Source organism: Saimiri boliviensis, chromosome 1, assembly GCF_048565385.1.
Source record: "Saimiri boliviensis isolate mSaiBol1 chromosome 1, mSaiBol1.pri, whole genome shotgun sequence".
Lineage (NCBI taxonomy): Eukaryota > Metazoa > Chordata > Mammalia > Primates > Cebidae > Saimiri > Saimiri boliviensis.
Window position 1 is genome coordinate 25,193,597 of NC_133449.1, and position 15,614 is coordinate 25,209,210.

The following is a 15,614-nucleotide window of genomic DNA, read 5'->3' on the forward strand; positions in this document are numbered from 1 at the left end:
CCCATCTGAGCAGGCTCCATACTATATGATTCCAAATCTACGACATTTCCAACTCTAGAAAAGGTAAAACTATAGCTATGTGAGGACATTTATTCTGTCTGTACTGTTGAGTGTTCTAGAAATGAGTGTCCTTCTGAGCCAATTTGCAGAGTTGTAACATGCAGTGACGCCATGTAATGACATTACACGTAATGTCATATTAATGATACATGACATTATGCATTTGCCAAAACCCACAGACCTATGCAAAACAAAGAGTGAACTCTAATAGAAATCGTGAACTTCAGCTAATAACAATGTATCAACTTGGTTTATCAATTATAACAAATGTAGCATACTAATGCAAGATGTTAATAATAGGGGAAATTTTGTATGGGAAAGGGTGGGTATATGGCAACACTGTACTATCCACCCATATTGGTCAAGGTTGTGTTCATCTATTTTTATCCCATTATGTATATTATTTTTAAAATTGTATTACTGACAATTACACTTGAATACATACATAAAAGAGTTGGAAACAGAGACTTACACAGACATATGCATACCAATGTTCACAGCAGCATTCCTTACCATAGCCAAAAGTGGGAAACAACCCAAATGTCCATCAGTGAATAAACAAAACCTGGTATATTCATACCATGGAATATTATTCAGCCTTAAAAAGGAAATTTTGACACATGCTACAATATGAATGAAGTTTAAGGAAATTATACTAAGTGAAATCAGCCAGATACAAAAGGGCAAATTTTGTAATGATTCCATTTATATGAGGTGCCTAGAGTAGTGGAATTCATAGAGACAGAAAGCAGAATGGTGGCTGCCAGGGGATGAGGGAAGGAAGAATGGGGAATTGGTGTTTAAGGGGTACAGAGTTTCAGTTGGGGAAGATGGAAAAGCTCTGGAGACAGTGGTGATGGCTGCATAACAATGTGAATGTATTTCATGCTACAGAACTGTACACTTTAAAATGGTTAAAATAGGGCCAGGCGCGGTGGCTCACACCTGTAATCCCAGCACTTTGAGAGACCGAGGCGGGTGAATCACAATGTCAGAAGATCAAGATCACCCTGGCTAACACGGTGAAAACCCGTCTCCACTAAAAATATAAAAAAATTAGCCGGGTGTGGTGGCACGAGCCTGTAAACCCGTTCTCCACTAAAAATACAAAAATTAGTTGGGTGTGGTGACATGTGCCTGTAATCGTAGCTACTCAGGAAGCTGAGGCAGGAGAATCACTTGAACCCAGGAGGTGGAGGTTGTAGTAAGCTGAGACTGTGCCACTGAACTCCAGCCTGGGCGACAGAGCAAGGCTCCGTCTCAAAAAAAAAAAAAAAAAAAAAAAATTGTTAAAATGGTAATGTTTATATTATGTGTATCTCACCATAATAAAAAAAAAATGAAGTGCTGGAAAACTAGTCATCCTAATTGAAAAAAAAAATTCTCTCTCCATCATACTATACATAGAAATAAATTCCATATGGAAAGAAAAACTTTTTAGAACTTTTGGAAGAAAATATAAGAATATATAATTCACACCCCAGGATAGAGGAAATTTTCTTAAATCAGATACAAACCCAAAAGAATGACAAGTCATTTAAGGAAATTTTTTGTAAATATTACATTAAACTTAAATGGTATATGCAACCAAACACATTGCTAATAAAGGGAAAGAAAAGCCTAGCACTGGCAGCGTACATTTGCAACACATAGACCCATAAAGAATCAGCATCTAAGGGAACCCAACTGTTCTTCAGTGAGTAAAAGACTCTGTGTAGACATTATGCTGTGATGTAGGTCTACAGTGGGGCCAGGTACAGGGGCTTACGCCTGTAATCCCAGCACTTTGGGAGAATCACTTGCCAGCATGAACAACATGGTGAAACTGCATCTCTGCAAAAAACTGTAAAATTAACCAGGCCTGGTAGCATTCAACTGTGGTCCCAGCTACTTGGGAGAATCACCTGAACTCTGGAGTGCCACTGTACTCCAGCCTGGGCAACAGAGCAAGATCCTACCTCAAAAAAAAAAAAAAAAAAAGTCTACACTGAATACTGAATACACTCAGCAGTTAAAAATAAATGGATTAAATCCACAAGTAGCCACATGGGTAGAGCCCCATCAATTATATGGTCAAACGCATACCTCTGACCCAGCAATTGTATTTTTTCATTCACTGCACCAATGGCCCTTTTTTTTTTTTTTTTTTTAATTTGAGACGGAGTTTCGCTCTTGTTACCCAGGCTGGAGTGCAATGGCGCGATCTCGGCTCACCACAACCTCCGCCTCCTGGGTTCAGGCAATTCTCCTGCCTCAGCCTCCTGAGTAGCTGGGATTACAGGCACGCACCACCATGCCCAGCTAATTTTTTGTATTTTTAGTAGAGACGGGGTTTCACTATGTTGACCAGGATGGTCTCGATCTCTTGACCTCGTGATCCACCCGCCTCGGCCTCCCAAAGTGCTGGGATTACAGGCTTGAGCCACCGCGCCCAGCCACCAATGGCCCTTAATGAGAATACTAAACAAACTACAATACGTACTGCATAAGAGACTGCGTAGTAAGAAGACTCAGGTTGATTCCTGTGTTCCAACACGAAAAGATCTCAAAATCATTCTGTTACAGGAAAAAAAAAACTGCAGAACAATGTGTACGGTATGATGTCATTAATGCAGAGGAGAAAAAACTGCTCTTTTTTTATTCTGTATTACCTATACATACATGAATCTACATAAAGGTCTGGAAAGACCACAACAAACTGGTAACTTCAGTTTCCGTGAGTAGGTCAAGGGGGCCTTTATTCTGTCTGTACTCTTTGAGTATTTGACAAGCGTGTGTGCATTCTGAGCCACCTGCAGAGTTGTAGCACACAGTCAAACAGAGCGCGCACTACACAACTCCAGGAGCTGCCAGGCACAGGGACTCCAATGTGAATGGTGCTCCCTAAAGCTGATCTATACAACTAGATGCCACAGCTCTGATGCTCGTGTAATTAAAAATCAATAGAAGGGGGTGGGGAAGGATGGTGAATGGACTGCAAACCAGCATACAGGAACATTCCGGGGCCATGGAAATGTCTTGACTGGAATGGTGGTTACAAAGTATGCAGCAGTCCCCCCTCAGAAATAAACAATTCATAAGTTTTAAGTTGTGCACCATTCTGAAGAGCGTGATGAAATGTGCCATCCCGTTCTGTCCCACCTGGGATGTGAACCATCCCTTTGTCCAACATATCCACACTGCATAAGCCACACCCTGGTTACTCACTTGTAGCTCTCTCAATTATCAGATTGACTGTCATGGTATCACAGGGCTACTGTTCAAGTAACCACTGTTTTACTTAATAATAAACCCAAAGTGCAATAGTAGTGATGCTGGCAACTGGGATAAGCCAAAGAGAAGTCAAATATATGCCTAAGAGAAGTTATTAATCTCTCATGGCACCTAACTCATCAGTTACAACTTTATCATAGGTGCTTATATACAGGAAAAAAAAAAAAAACAGTCTGTATAGGGTTTGGAATTAGCTGTGGCTTCAGGCACCCACTGGCTCTTGGAACATATCCCTGAGCTAATGGGGGCACTACTGTGCGCATTTTTTCAAAACTCATCCAACCACTCATGGGAAATCGGTGCATTTTATCGTGTCAACTATGTGTCAAAAAGTTAGTTTTAAAATAAATATATAAACAAAATGAGAGGGCCTGGAATAAGGCACCCAGAATTGCAGAATCTAGGCACCCCTAAACAAGAGTCCTGCTGGTTGTACAGTCCTAAAACAGGAGAAAGTAATTTACTTCTTCAATGCTTCCTATACAATGGCAGATTTTGATTATTACTCTTATTTTTCATACGAAGAAACTAAGGCCCCGAGAGATTAATATAAAGCCATAAAATAAACAATAAATTGAATTTCTCTTGGTTTTGAGTCTAATTTTCCAACCATAGGTAGAAATTTGTCTTTCAAATTTCTAGTGGACATCCAAAAACCCTGCCAGCACTACCTTGAGTGCACAACCCCCTTCAAAGGCAACTCCACTTATGCATGATAAAAATCCTCAAAGAACTCATAAAAGGTCAAGTTTTAATTTGGCAGACAAAGTAACCCAACAGGCACTGCAACCCAGCGAACGGAAACAGCAGCCTGGAGCTCCAGACTTCAGAGACTCAGCCAAGGCACAGAACAGGTAGAATTCCAGCCCTTCCAGAAAAGCAAAGACACAAACAGGCTCGGACTACAGATCTAAGATTCAAGAACCAGGATAAAAATGAAAACGTGTTCTCTAGACAAAACTACCCTCTTCCTTCTCAAGTGACAGAAAAAGCCAATGGGAGAAGGAACAAAATGGGATGATCTCAAGCAACAGATGAAGGAGCAAGCTCCTGACAGCCAACACGCAAGCAACATGGGAAGGTGGTAGCATGGCTACAGGAAACCAAGATCTCGCCCCCTTAGCCATTGCTTTAACGTGCCCAGACCTAAGAACCGGGGTTGAGTTCAGAGAGAGAGAGAGAGAGAGAACTTGAAGAACAGGGGAAATCCAGCAACCTTCCCTAACACTAGAGTGGCTGATACTGCTCCATGTCAAATGTGGCAAAACCTTGCCTGTCCATTCATTCTTGCAATAGACATTAATGGCTCCACCGCTGTGAGCCAGGCAACATTCTGAGGATTTAGCAGTGAATAGTCATGGAGCTTAGTTCCACCCGGCAAGGAAGGAAACTTCCTTTCTTTCCAAACGTCTTGTTTCCCCTCTGAGAGTCCCCTTTAAATGGTACCCATAGGAGCCTTCAAAACGATCCCAAATTTCTCCCACAGACTTCTTTGACCTTTCTGCTTTATCCCCAAAACCACGGAACTTATGGCTCCAATTTCCCAATACTGAGAAAAGACAAAAGAAACCTCAAGTGAATAGGACACGAGACATAAAACTCGATGCTCCTTTGTACTTTATGTGCATCCATCCCTTCACACCCACACTGTCAGCACCTCAATAACAAATGACGGTGTGTTTCACACTATCTCGTGGCCCCAGTGCTGACTAAGGTTCTCTACCCACGGTAGACGGAAGGTCCCCCTAATCCCAAGGCCTGACACAGGAATTTAAGGGCAAGCATTCGTTACCGGCATCCTCCTCTCGGGACACTTTCCAGTCCAGGGTGACCTCCCGGACAGGTTCGCTATTAGGCGCCTCGGAAAACAGTGATTGGTGTGATCTGAAACAAATGCTCTTCCCTCTGCCAGGGCCTGCCCGCCTCACCTGCCCTCTGCCAGGACCTGCCTCCCTCGCCCCTTCAGCACCTAACGCAGAGCCGCCTCCCGGCGAGCCGGGATCGGGCAGCATCAAGCCGGCGCCGCGCCCCCGCTCGCGCCCGCGCCCGCGCCCCGGCGCGCTCCGGACCCCGAGATCCCTCGCGGCCCGGGCTCAGCCGCATCCCCTCCGCCTGGTCCTCCTCGCAGCCTCGAGGGTGCAGCGGCCCCGGCTCCCTGCGCCCTCCCCACCTCCCGCGGCCCCGCACCCGCAGGCTCCCGGGTCCCTGGTCCCGGGTCCCGGCGCAGCGCAGGCTCCCGTCCCGCACCTCGCGGGCGCCAGGCTCCAGCCCCGCTCTGCTCCCCGCAGCCCCAGCGGCCGCCGCGGACCCCCACCTTGCTCACTTCCCAGCCGGAGCAGGGGGCGTCGGGAAGGTCTCTGGCGGCCTCACTCCTCCGCCCGCTCCAGCCAGGCCCCCTCGGCTGAGGCAGCAGCGGCGCCCACTCAGGCCCCGGAGCCGCCCCCGCGGCGAACGTTCGCAGCGCCCGGCTCGCGCCGCTTCCCTGCCCGGCACGCGCAGCGCCCGCCCCCGGCGCGAGGGCGCGAGGGCGCGAGGGCGGAGGGCGGAGGTGGCGAGGGGGGCGGGGAGGGGGGTGCGCGCTCAGCGCGCGCGCGCGGCCGGGGGCGGGGCTTCTGCGCGTGGGGAGGGGGCGGGAGGGGGCGGGAGCAGCCGAGCACCCCCCTCGACCCCGCCCCCGAGGCCGCGCCCCGCCCCCCGGTCGCCCGCGGGTTCCGGGCAGGCGGGAAGCTGGCTCCGTCCAGGCTTCTCCCGCTCGCTGGCGCCGGGCCGGGTGCCTTTCCATCCGCAGGTATCTGCCCGCGGGGTGCCCGGCCCGACGTGACTACAGGGCAAAGAATGCAAAGAGCCACCCCGTGAATCATTCCCAGCGCCTGAGCACGAGCCTCTGCCCTAGTGACCCTCTGTGAACTCTGCAAGCTCGCTCGGCAGCGACGTGCGCCCCGCGCTGCACCAGGTGCCTGTGGGCGCACGGTCACGATCACGGTCACGGCGCCTGGATTCGAGGCGCCCATAACTTAGCGGGGAAAACAGCCATGTACACAGCCCGGTCCGGTGACCCGTGCAGAGCCAAGCCTCGGTGCGGTGCTTCGGGAAGGCACAGGAGCTAGAGATGATTTCTACTTGGACGCTGCGGAGAGCTTCCTGGAAGAAGCGGCATTTATGATCAGCCTCGAAGGAAGAAAAGTCTTAGGAAAAAGGGAGGACATCAGGGCTGGGAAAGCAGCTTGGGCAAAGGAGCCAGGGGCAGCCAGGTTTACCTTCTCAGTGCCAATTTTTTTGTTTTACTGTTATCCATCTTTTATAGAATTCTTTCCAAACTATGTGAAATGCAGGAGATGGTGCCAAATTAGGAATAGGTAGAACTTTTTAAATGGCTCGAATGGTCATTTTTCTCAATGTTACTTAAGACTCAAAACAGCAATGTCCTTTAAGTGCTGTTGGTCAATGACCAAGGCTGTAAGCTCCCGAGCTAAGCAACCCAAGGCCTGCATGCTGGGAGTATGGTTTTCACTGTTTTTTGGCACCTTATGGTAAGGCAGATCGTGCCACCTCCTGCTGCTGTCTGCCTGCCTGCCTTTAGAACACCCTCTTCCTCCTCCTCTCCTCTTTTTATTTTTAAACTCCTATGGTGAAGGAAATGCTGATAACCAACTTTGTTAAATGGGAACAAATCGGTTCCTCAAAAGATGGGCATTTTCTGGCTGGGCACTGTGGCTCCGCCTGTAATCCTAGCACTTTGAGAGGCTGAGGTGAGTGGATCACTTGAGGTCAGGGGTTCGAGACCAGCCTGGCCAACATGTCGAACTCCCATCTTTACTAAAAATACAAAAATTAGCTGGGCATGATGGCATACGCCTGTGATCCCAAGCCTGTAACCCCAGCAGTTACTTGGGAGGCTGAGGCAGGAGAATGGCTTGAACCCAGGAGGCAGAGGTTGCAGTGGGCTAAAATCGTGCCACTGTACTCCAGCCTGGGCAACAGAGTGAGACTCCACCTCGAAAAAGCAAAACAAAACAAAAAGATGGGCATTTTACCTTTCATGCATAAAGTGTGTGAATATTTTCATGCTTGAGGAGACTTATCTCTTGTAGGCGCAGTCTTCGCTATGTTTTGAACATGTTAAGATACTCAGAATACAGATAAGAGACATCTAGTTTCTTCATTTGCCCTTTTTGAGCACCCACTATGTGGAAGGCACTGAGAGTGTAAATATTGATTCTGTTCTTTGGAGAAAAGATGTGTAAATAATATAAAGTAAATGTGTAAATATTGCTTGATATGTTTGTCCTATCGATTGAAACCAAGGTAATTATAATACGTGGACTAGACAAGCATGAACCATAAGGGAATTAAATCCTTCAAGTACACTTGTATTCGCATCTCACCATCTCTGTTCTGTATTTCTTCACCTCCCACATCCTCAGAAAACTTTTCAAACATCTTTCAATCATTCTCCCCCTCTCACTCCAAAATTACCAACTTCTCTTTACTTTTCTCTTTCCTTCATCATCTTGTCCTCAAGAAAAAGGGAGAACCCCTTTCTCTGTCTCTCTGGATTCTGATTCGGTGACTAGTCCCTCTCCATGTTTCCCTTCACAAATGTCTTGCAAGTCACCTTCTCTCATCTCTACCTCGTTGGCAGCTCCTCAGCTCCTCAAAGCTATGGAGTTTCTGTCCACACCGCATCACTGCACTGCTCTCAGTCATGAATGGCCTGTTTGATCCTAAATGCCACAAGCCATATTTGAGTCCTCCTATTATTAGAACTCTCAGTGACATTTGACAACACAGAGCACTCCACTCTTTCTGGAACTCCCTTGGTGACATGGCGTGACTCCTCTCTTAACCCCTGTGACCACTTCTCAATCTCACAGATTCCCTCCTCTGCTCATTTCACTCCACACATCCTCCCTGTCTGCATCTGCCACAGATGAGCAACACCCAAGTGCTCTATCTCTAGCTCAGGCCACTCAGCTGGGTTCCTTATTCACAAAAGCCTGCTGGACTTCTGTACCTGGGTGTCCTAGAGACACCCACACTCTACACATCTAAACTACTGTCCAAACAGTTGCCCAATTCAGAATCCTGGGAGCCATTCTTCATTGCTGCTTCTCCCTCCACCCCTCTGCCCTGACTCCATACCTAACAACCGCTAAGTCCCATTGATGCTGCCTCATAAAAAAATAACTAGAATCTGTCCCTTTTATCCCCTTTCCCCTAAACTAATGCAGCAGTTTTGTTTTTTTTGTTTTTTTGTTTTTTTTTTTTTTTTGAGATGGAGTCTCGCTCTGTCACCCAGGCTGAAGTGCAGTGGCGTGATCTTGGCTCACTGCAACCTCTGCCTCCCAGGTTCAAGCGATTCTCCTGCCTCAGCCTCCCAAGTAGCTGGGATTACTGGCTCCTGCCTAATCAGGCTAATTTTTATACATTTAGCAGAGATGGGGTTTCACCATGTTGGCCAGGCTGGTCTCCAACTCCTGGCCTCAAGTGATCCGCCCTCATCGGCCTCTGAATTAGAGGTGTGAGCCACTGTGCCCAGCTGGGAATGCTTATTCTTAAAGCCCTGAGCTGTTATGTAAAATATGTAAGTCCCCAGAAAGGTCCTACATGGAGGAGAGCACCTAGCTGATCCTTGCTGGTATGAGTGAAACTGTCATAAATGCCCTATATTACCCCAAACATAAGCTGAATACCACTGAGTGACCTCAGTTGAAGCCATGTGGAACAGAAGAATCATCCAGCCAAGCCCTACCCGAACTCCTAACCCCAAAGACTGTGAAATTATAATTTAAATGATTCTTACTTTAGCCCATTCTTTTTAGGGTAGGTGTTTTATTATGGCATCTGGTAGCCAAAATAGTTGGCGTCAGACTTCTCAAGAGCAACATACAAAGCTAGGCAGTAGTGATACAGCATTTTCAGCATTTTCTAGAAACTTAAGGAACAAAGATGCAAGCCAAGGATTTTATATCCATCCATTCGTGCTGTTTTTAAAACATCCAGTCGATAAAAAAGAACTATTTACAAAATGTATGACTCAGAGAATGCTGTACATACAAGCCCATCTTAAGTGTCTAGTAGAGCAGGGTCAGCAAATTTTCTAAAGCATCTGATAGTAAACATTTTAGGTTTGGTAGCCTGGCTACACCAGCCTGCTGCTGTAGCACAAAAGCAACCATACATGATATGTCAGTAAGTGATCCTTGGGCAGATCACGAGGTCAGGAGTTTGAGACTGGCCTGGCCAATATGCGGAAACCCTGTCTCTACTGAAAATACAGAAATTAGTCAGGCGTGGTGGTGGGTGCCTGTAATCCCAGCTACTCAAGAGGCTGAGGCAGAAAAATTGCTTGAAACCAGAAGGCAGTGGTTGCAGTGAGCCGAGATCACGCCACGGCACTCCAGCCTGGGTGAAAGAGTGAAACTCCATCTCAAAAAAAAATATTTTACATTTCATATTTCCTTTGACACATCTCCTTGACAGGTAGTTTGACTATATGAGTATAATTATCTTTTGAAATTTAAGATTTTGCCTAGATGCTGTAAGGAGATATTGACCATATGTTTCAATCTCAACAAATGGCTTGTTATGTGACTGAATGAAAATATCTTTGCTGCTTTGATCACGTGCACCTTGAAGGAAGGAGTAATTTAATAGAGGCTGTCATAGTTCATCATTGTCCATAAACTTTGACCTGACCTTTAAAAAAAAAGATTACATTCTGACAAAATTATATTTACAAAAGCAGACATTGGTCTGGTTTTGGCTCATGAGCTATAGTTTGCCACCCCTATACTAGAGGAAAATAAATAAATTTATTAAGTAAGCACCTCACAAAACACATGGCCAGTATGATTTAAGAAAATAATATACCGGCCGGGCGCGGTGGCTCAAGCCTGTAATCCCAGCACTTTGGGAGGCCGAGGCGGGTGGATCACGAGGTCAAGAGATCGAGACCATCCTGGTCAACATGGTGAAACCCCGTCTCTACTAAAAATACAAAAAATTAGCTGGGCATGGTGGCGTGTGCCTGTAATCCCAGCTACTCAGGAGGCTGAGGCAGGAGAATTGCCTGAACCCAGGAGGCGGAGGTTGCGGTGAGCCGAGATCGCGCCATTGCACTCCAGCCTGGGTAACAAGAGCGAAACTCCGTCTCCAAAAAAAAAAAAGAAAATAATATACCATGATTCAAGTGGGGTTTATGTATTAGTCCACTTCAGCTGCCATCACAAAGTATTCAGATTGGTTGGTTTAACAGAAATTTATCTTCTCACAGTTCTGGAGGCAACAAGTTCTAGATCAAGAAGTTGGCAAAGGTGGGGCATGGTGGCTTATGCTTGTCATCTCAATACTTTGCGAAGCAGAGGAGGAAGAAGTACTTGAGCCTACGAGTTCAAGACCAGATTGGGCAACACAGTAAGACCCCACCTCTACAAAAAAAAAAAAAAAAAAATTTGAGATAGAGTGTTGTTCTGTTGCCCAGGCTGGAGTGCAGAGGTGTGATCTCAGGTCACTGTAACCTCTGCCCCCCAGGTTCAAGTGATTCTCCTGCCTCAGCTTTCCAAGTGACTGGGATTACAGGCACCTGCCACCACACCCAGCTAATTTTTGTTTGATTTTTAGTAGAGACGGGGTTGGTCTCAAACTCCTGACCTCAGGTGATTCACCCGCCTCAGCCTCCCAAAGTGCTGGGATTACAGGCACGAGCCACCACACCTGGCCCTGCCCCAAAATTGTTTTTAAATAGTCAGGCATGGTGGTGGGTGTCTGTGGTCCCAACTACTCAGGAGGCTGAGGCAGGAGGATCCCTCAAGCCCAGGAGTTCGAGGCTGCAGTCAGTCGAGATAGTGCCTCTGCACTCTAAAGCAAGACAAAGCAAGACTCCATCTCAAAAAAAAAAAAAAAAAAAAAAAGATGTTGGCAGGGTCAGTTGTTCTGAGGCCTCCCTCTTTGGTTTGTAGGTGGCCGCCTTCTCCCTGCGTCTTAATGTGCTCCCTCTCCACTGTACATGTGTGCACCTTAACCTCCTCTTCCTACAAGTACACTAGTCCTATTGAAGTAGGACCCATCTATAATAACCTCATTTAACGTAATTACCTCTTGAAAGACCCTAGCTCCAAATATAGACACATTCTGAGGTACCAGGGACTAGGACTTCAGCAATCTAAATGTAAAAGCGAAGACCATGAAACTCTTAGAAGAAAACATAGGTACAAATCTTCATTACCTTGGGGCCGGTAAAAGCAAATGACAAAAGAAAATATAGCTACATTGGATGTTATCAAAATTTAAAACGTTTGTACGTCAAAAAATACCATCAAGAAGATGGAAAGACAGCCTACAGAATGGACAAAAATATTTCCAGATGATATATATAATAAGGAACTTACATCCAAAATATATAAGGAGTAACTAGACACAACAATTATAAAACAAATCAGCCGGGCACGGTGGCTCACACCTGTAATCCCAGCACTTTGGGAGGCTGAGGCCGGCAGGACACCTGAGGTCGGGAGTTTGACATCAGCCTGACCAACATGGAGAAACCCCGTCTCCACTAAAAATACAAAATTAGCTGGATGTGGTGGTGCATTCATCCAATCCCAGCTTTTCAGGAGGCTGAGCAGAATTGCTTGAAGCCGGGAGGCAGAGGTTGCCGTGAGCCGAGATTGCTCCACTGCACTCCAGCCTGGGCAACAAGAATGAAACTTCATCTTAAAAAAAAAAAAAAATCACCCTATTGCAAAATGGGCAAGATATTTGATGAGTCATTTCTTCAAAGAAGTTATATATAAGGCCAAGAGGCACACAGAAAGATGCTCGACTTGATGAACTATTGGGGATATGCAAATCAAAAACACAATGAGATATCACTTCATCCCCCCAGATGACTATGTTATTGGGCAATAAAAAAAAGAACGGAGTGCTGCCACATGGATAAACCCAGAAAACATTACATGCTAAGTGAAAGAAGCCAGTCACCGAAGACCACATATCGTATGATTCCATTTTATTTTATTATTTTATTATTTTTTATTTTTGTTTTTATTTTTTTTTTTTTTGAAGCAGAGTTTCACTCGTTACCCAGGCTGGAGTGCAATGGCGCCATCTCGGCTCACCGCAACCTCCGCCTCCTGGGTTCAGGCAATTCTCCTGCCTCAGCCTCCTGAGTAGCTGGGATTACAGGTATGCACCACTATGCCCAGCTAATTTTTTGTATTTTTAGTAGAGACGGGGTTTCACCATGTTGACCAGGATGGTCTCGATCTCTTGACCTCGTGATCCACCGGCCTTGGCCTCCCAAAGTGCTGGGATTACAGGCTTGAGCCACCACGCCCAGCCTCCATTTTATTTTATTTTATTTTATTTTATTTGTTTCTTTTTTTGAGACGGAGTCCTCGACTGTTCCCCGGGCTGGAATGCAATGGCACAATCTCAGCTCACTGTAAACTCTGCCTCCCGCGTTCACATGATTCTCCTGCCTCAGCCTCCCAAGTAGCTGGAATTACAGGCGCACACTACCGTGCCCAGCTAATGTTTATATTTTTTTAAGTAGAGATGGGATTTCACTATGTTGGCCAGACTGGTCTCGAACTCCTGACCTCATGATCTGCCCGCCTCGGCCTCTCAAAGTGCAGGGATTACATGCATGAGCCACTGCCCAGCCTGATTCCATTTTATGAAATGTCAAGAATAGGCAAATCCACAGAGACAGAAAGGGTATCAGTCGATACATGGGGCTGGAGAGGTGGGAAGGAGTGAGGAGGAGCTGCCAGTGGGTATGGGATTGCTTTTGGAAGTGATGAGAATGTTCTAAAGTTGATCGTGGTGATGGCTGCACAACTCTTGTTAATATACTAAAAACTATTTAATTGTAAACTTTACATGGGTGAATTATACAGTTTGTAAATTATATCTAATAAAGTTGTTTTTTTGTTGTTGTTTTGTTTTTTCACTGTTGTTGTTGTTGTTGTTGTTGTTGTTTCAGACAGGGTATTACTCTGCTGTCATGCTGGACTGCAGTATCACCCAGCTCACTGCAGCCTCGCCCTCCCAGGCTGAAGCCATCCTCCCACTTCAGCCTCTCTCACAAGTAGCTGGGACCATAGGCGTGCACCATTGCACCCAGCTAATCTTTTTACTTTTTTTTTTTTTTTTTTGTAGAAACAAGGTGTCACAATGTTGTCTAAGCTGGTCTTGAACTGCTGGGCTCAAGTCATCTTCCTGCCTTGGCCTCCCAAAGTGCTGGGATTACAGGTATGTGCTAGTGCACCCAGCCAGCTGTTTCCATCAAAAAAATAAAACTATGAAACCCTCCTCAAAGATGCATATGTATACTTGAACAAGACATGACTTGGTTTTGTTTAAAATATCTCAACGTTGTTAACAGTTCTCCTTGTATTAATTTATAAATTTAATATGATTCTCCAAAAAATCTGAACAAATTCTTTTCTGTAGCTATACAAGTTGATACCAAAGTTTATGTGGAAAAATAAACACTCAAGGATAACCAGCAAGACACAGAAAAGAAAGAGATATGAGAGGAGACTAGCCCTAGCAAATATTAAAACATGCTATAGAGCTTTCTGAATGAAAACAGTGTGGTTCTGTTTCATTTGATTTCATAGGCAAACCAATGACATCAAACAGAAACTTCAGAAATTAACCTACTGCTTATGAAAATCCAGTAGACAATAAACAGCCAAATGACTGAGGCAAAGATGGGCTTTTTAATAAATGGTGTTGGGAGGCAGGGCTCGGTGGCTCATACCTGTAATCCCAGCACTTTGGGAGGTTGAGGCAGGCGGATCACTTCAGATCAGGAGTTTGAGACCAACCTGGCCAACATCGTGAATCCCTGTCTCTATCAAAAACTACAAAAATTAGCTGGGTATAGTGGTGGGCACCTGTAATCCCAGCCACTCAGGAGGCTGAGGCAGGAGAATCGCTTGAACCCAGGAGGCAGAGGTTGCAGTGAGCCGAGATCACTGCCATTGCACTCCAGCCTGGGCAACAGAGCAAGACTCTGTTTCCAAAAAAAAATGGTATTGGGGCAATTGAATATTTGTACTCTGTTGGTGAGATTATGGAAAAACACATTGCTGTAAGAAATGAAAAATAGTACAGCCCTTATGGAGAAGCATTTGGTAAGATTTAAAGAAACAATTTGTACACTTACATTTCAACCTAGCACTCCCACTTCTAGGATTTTATGCTGAAGATACCTCCAAAATACATAGTCATGCTTACATATGTAAGCTTCTTCATTGCACCATAATTTGCAAAAATATTTGTATTTGCATGGGAAACTAACTAAACACCCAAACATAAAAGATTGATTGACTACACTATGGTACTTAAATACAACGGGATGTTAGGAGGCCATCAAAAGAAATTCAGAAGATTTTTACTGACTGATACATAGTCATTAGCAAGATATATGATTGGGTTTTTTTGTTGTGTTTTTTTTGTTTGTTTGTTTATTTTGAGACAGGGTCTTGCTCTGTAATCCAGGCTGGAGTGCAGTGGCGCAATCCTATCTCACTGCAACCTGGACCTCCCAGGCTCAGGTAATCCTCCCACCTGAGCATCCCGAGTAGCTGAGACTACAGGTACATGCCTCTATGCCCAGCTTATTTTTTTGTAGAGACAGGGTTTCACCATGTTGCCCAGGCTCAGAAATCTCAATTCTTAGAACTTATTTTATTAAAACATTCAGTTGTGTGTAATTAAATGTATGCAATAGAATATCTTACCAGAGTTATTTCTCAAAACCAAAATTAAAAAAAATACAGACCTCTGATTAAATTACGTGATAGAAGAGTCCCAAGTCATTAAAATAACACTGTAAAAGAATGTTTTAGATAATATAAAATGGTATATGTAGTATGGCTCAAATTTTGTTTAAAAATATGTGTGAGAGACCAGGCATAGTGGCTCCTGCCTGTAATCCCAGCACTTTGGGAGGCTGAGTCAATTGAATCACCACCTGAGGTCAGGAGTTCCACAGCAGCCTGGCCAACATGGTGAAACCTCTTCTACTAAAAATACAAAAAAAGCAAAGAATTAGCTGGGTATGGTGATGCATGCCTGTAGTCCCAGCTACTTGGGAGGCTGAGGTAGGAGAATTGCTTGAACCCCAAAGGCGGAGGTTGCAGTGAGCTGAGATCCATCACTGCACTCCAGCCTGGGTAACAGAGCAAGACTCCATCTAAAAAAAAAAAAAAAAAAATGTGCGAGACAACACAATAGAAAAAGGGGCAAGCATTTTATGGAAGAGA

The 15,614-nt window shown here is 45.2% G+C and overlaps 1 protein-coding gene across 38 annotated transcripts in view; it reads right to left on the reverse strand.

The window, feature by feature from the left end:
* The window catches only part of DTNB (dystrobrevin beta), a 318,860-nt gene that overhangs the window by 300,791 nt on the left and 2,455 nt on the right, over positions 1 to 15,614 (reverse strand). For 17 of the 38 annotated variants that reach the window (XM_074395044.1, XM_074395061.1, XM_039477463.2 and 14 more), the window contains exon 1: positions 5,648 to 5,890. The exons of 1 other annotated variant lie outside the window; for it this stretch is intronic. The gene's annotated coding sequence lies outside the window, so the exon portion shown is untranslated. Of the gene's footprint in view, positions 1 to 5,125; positions 5,287 to 5,647; positions 5,893 to 15,614 lie in introns of those variants that run through there. 20 more of the 38 variants (XM_039477465.2, XM_039477454.2, XM_039477447.2 and 17 more) reach the window with 4 other exon arrangements.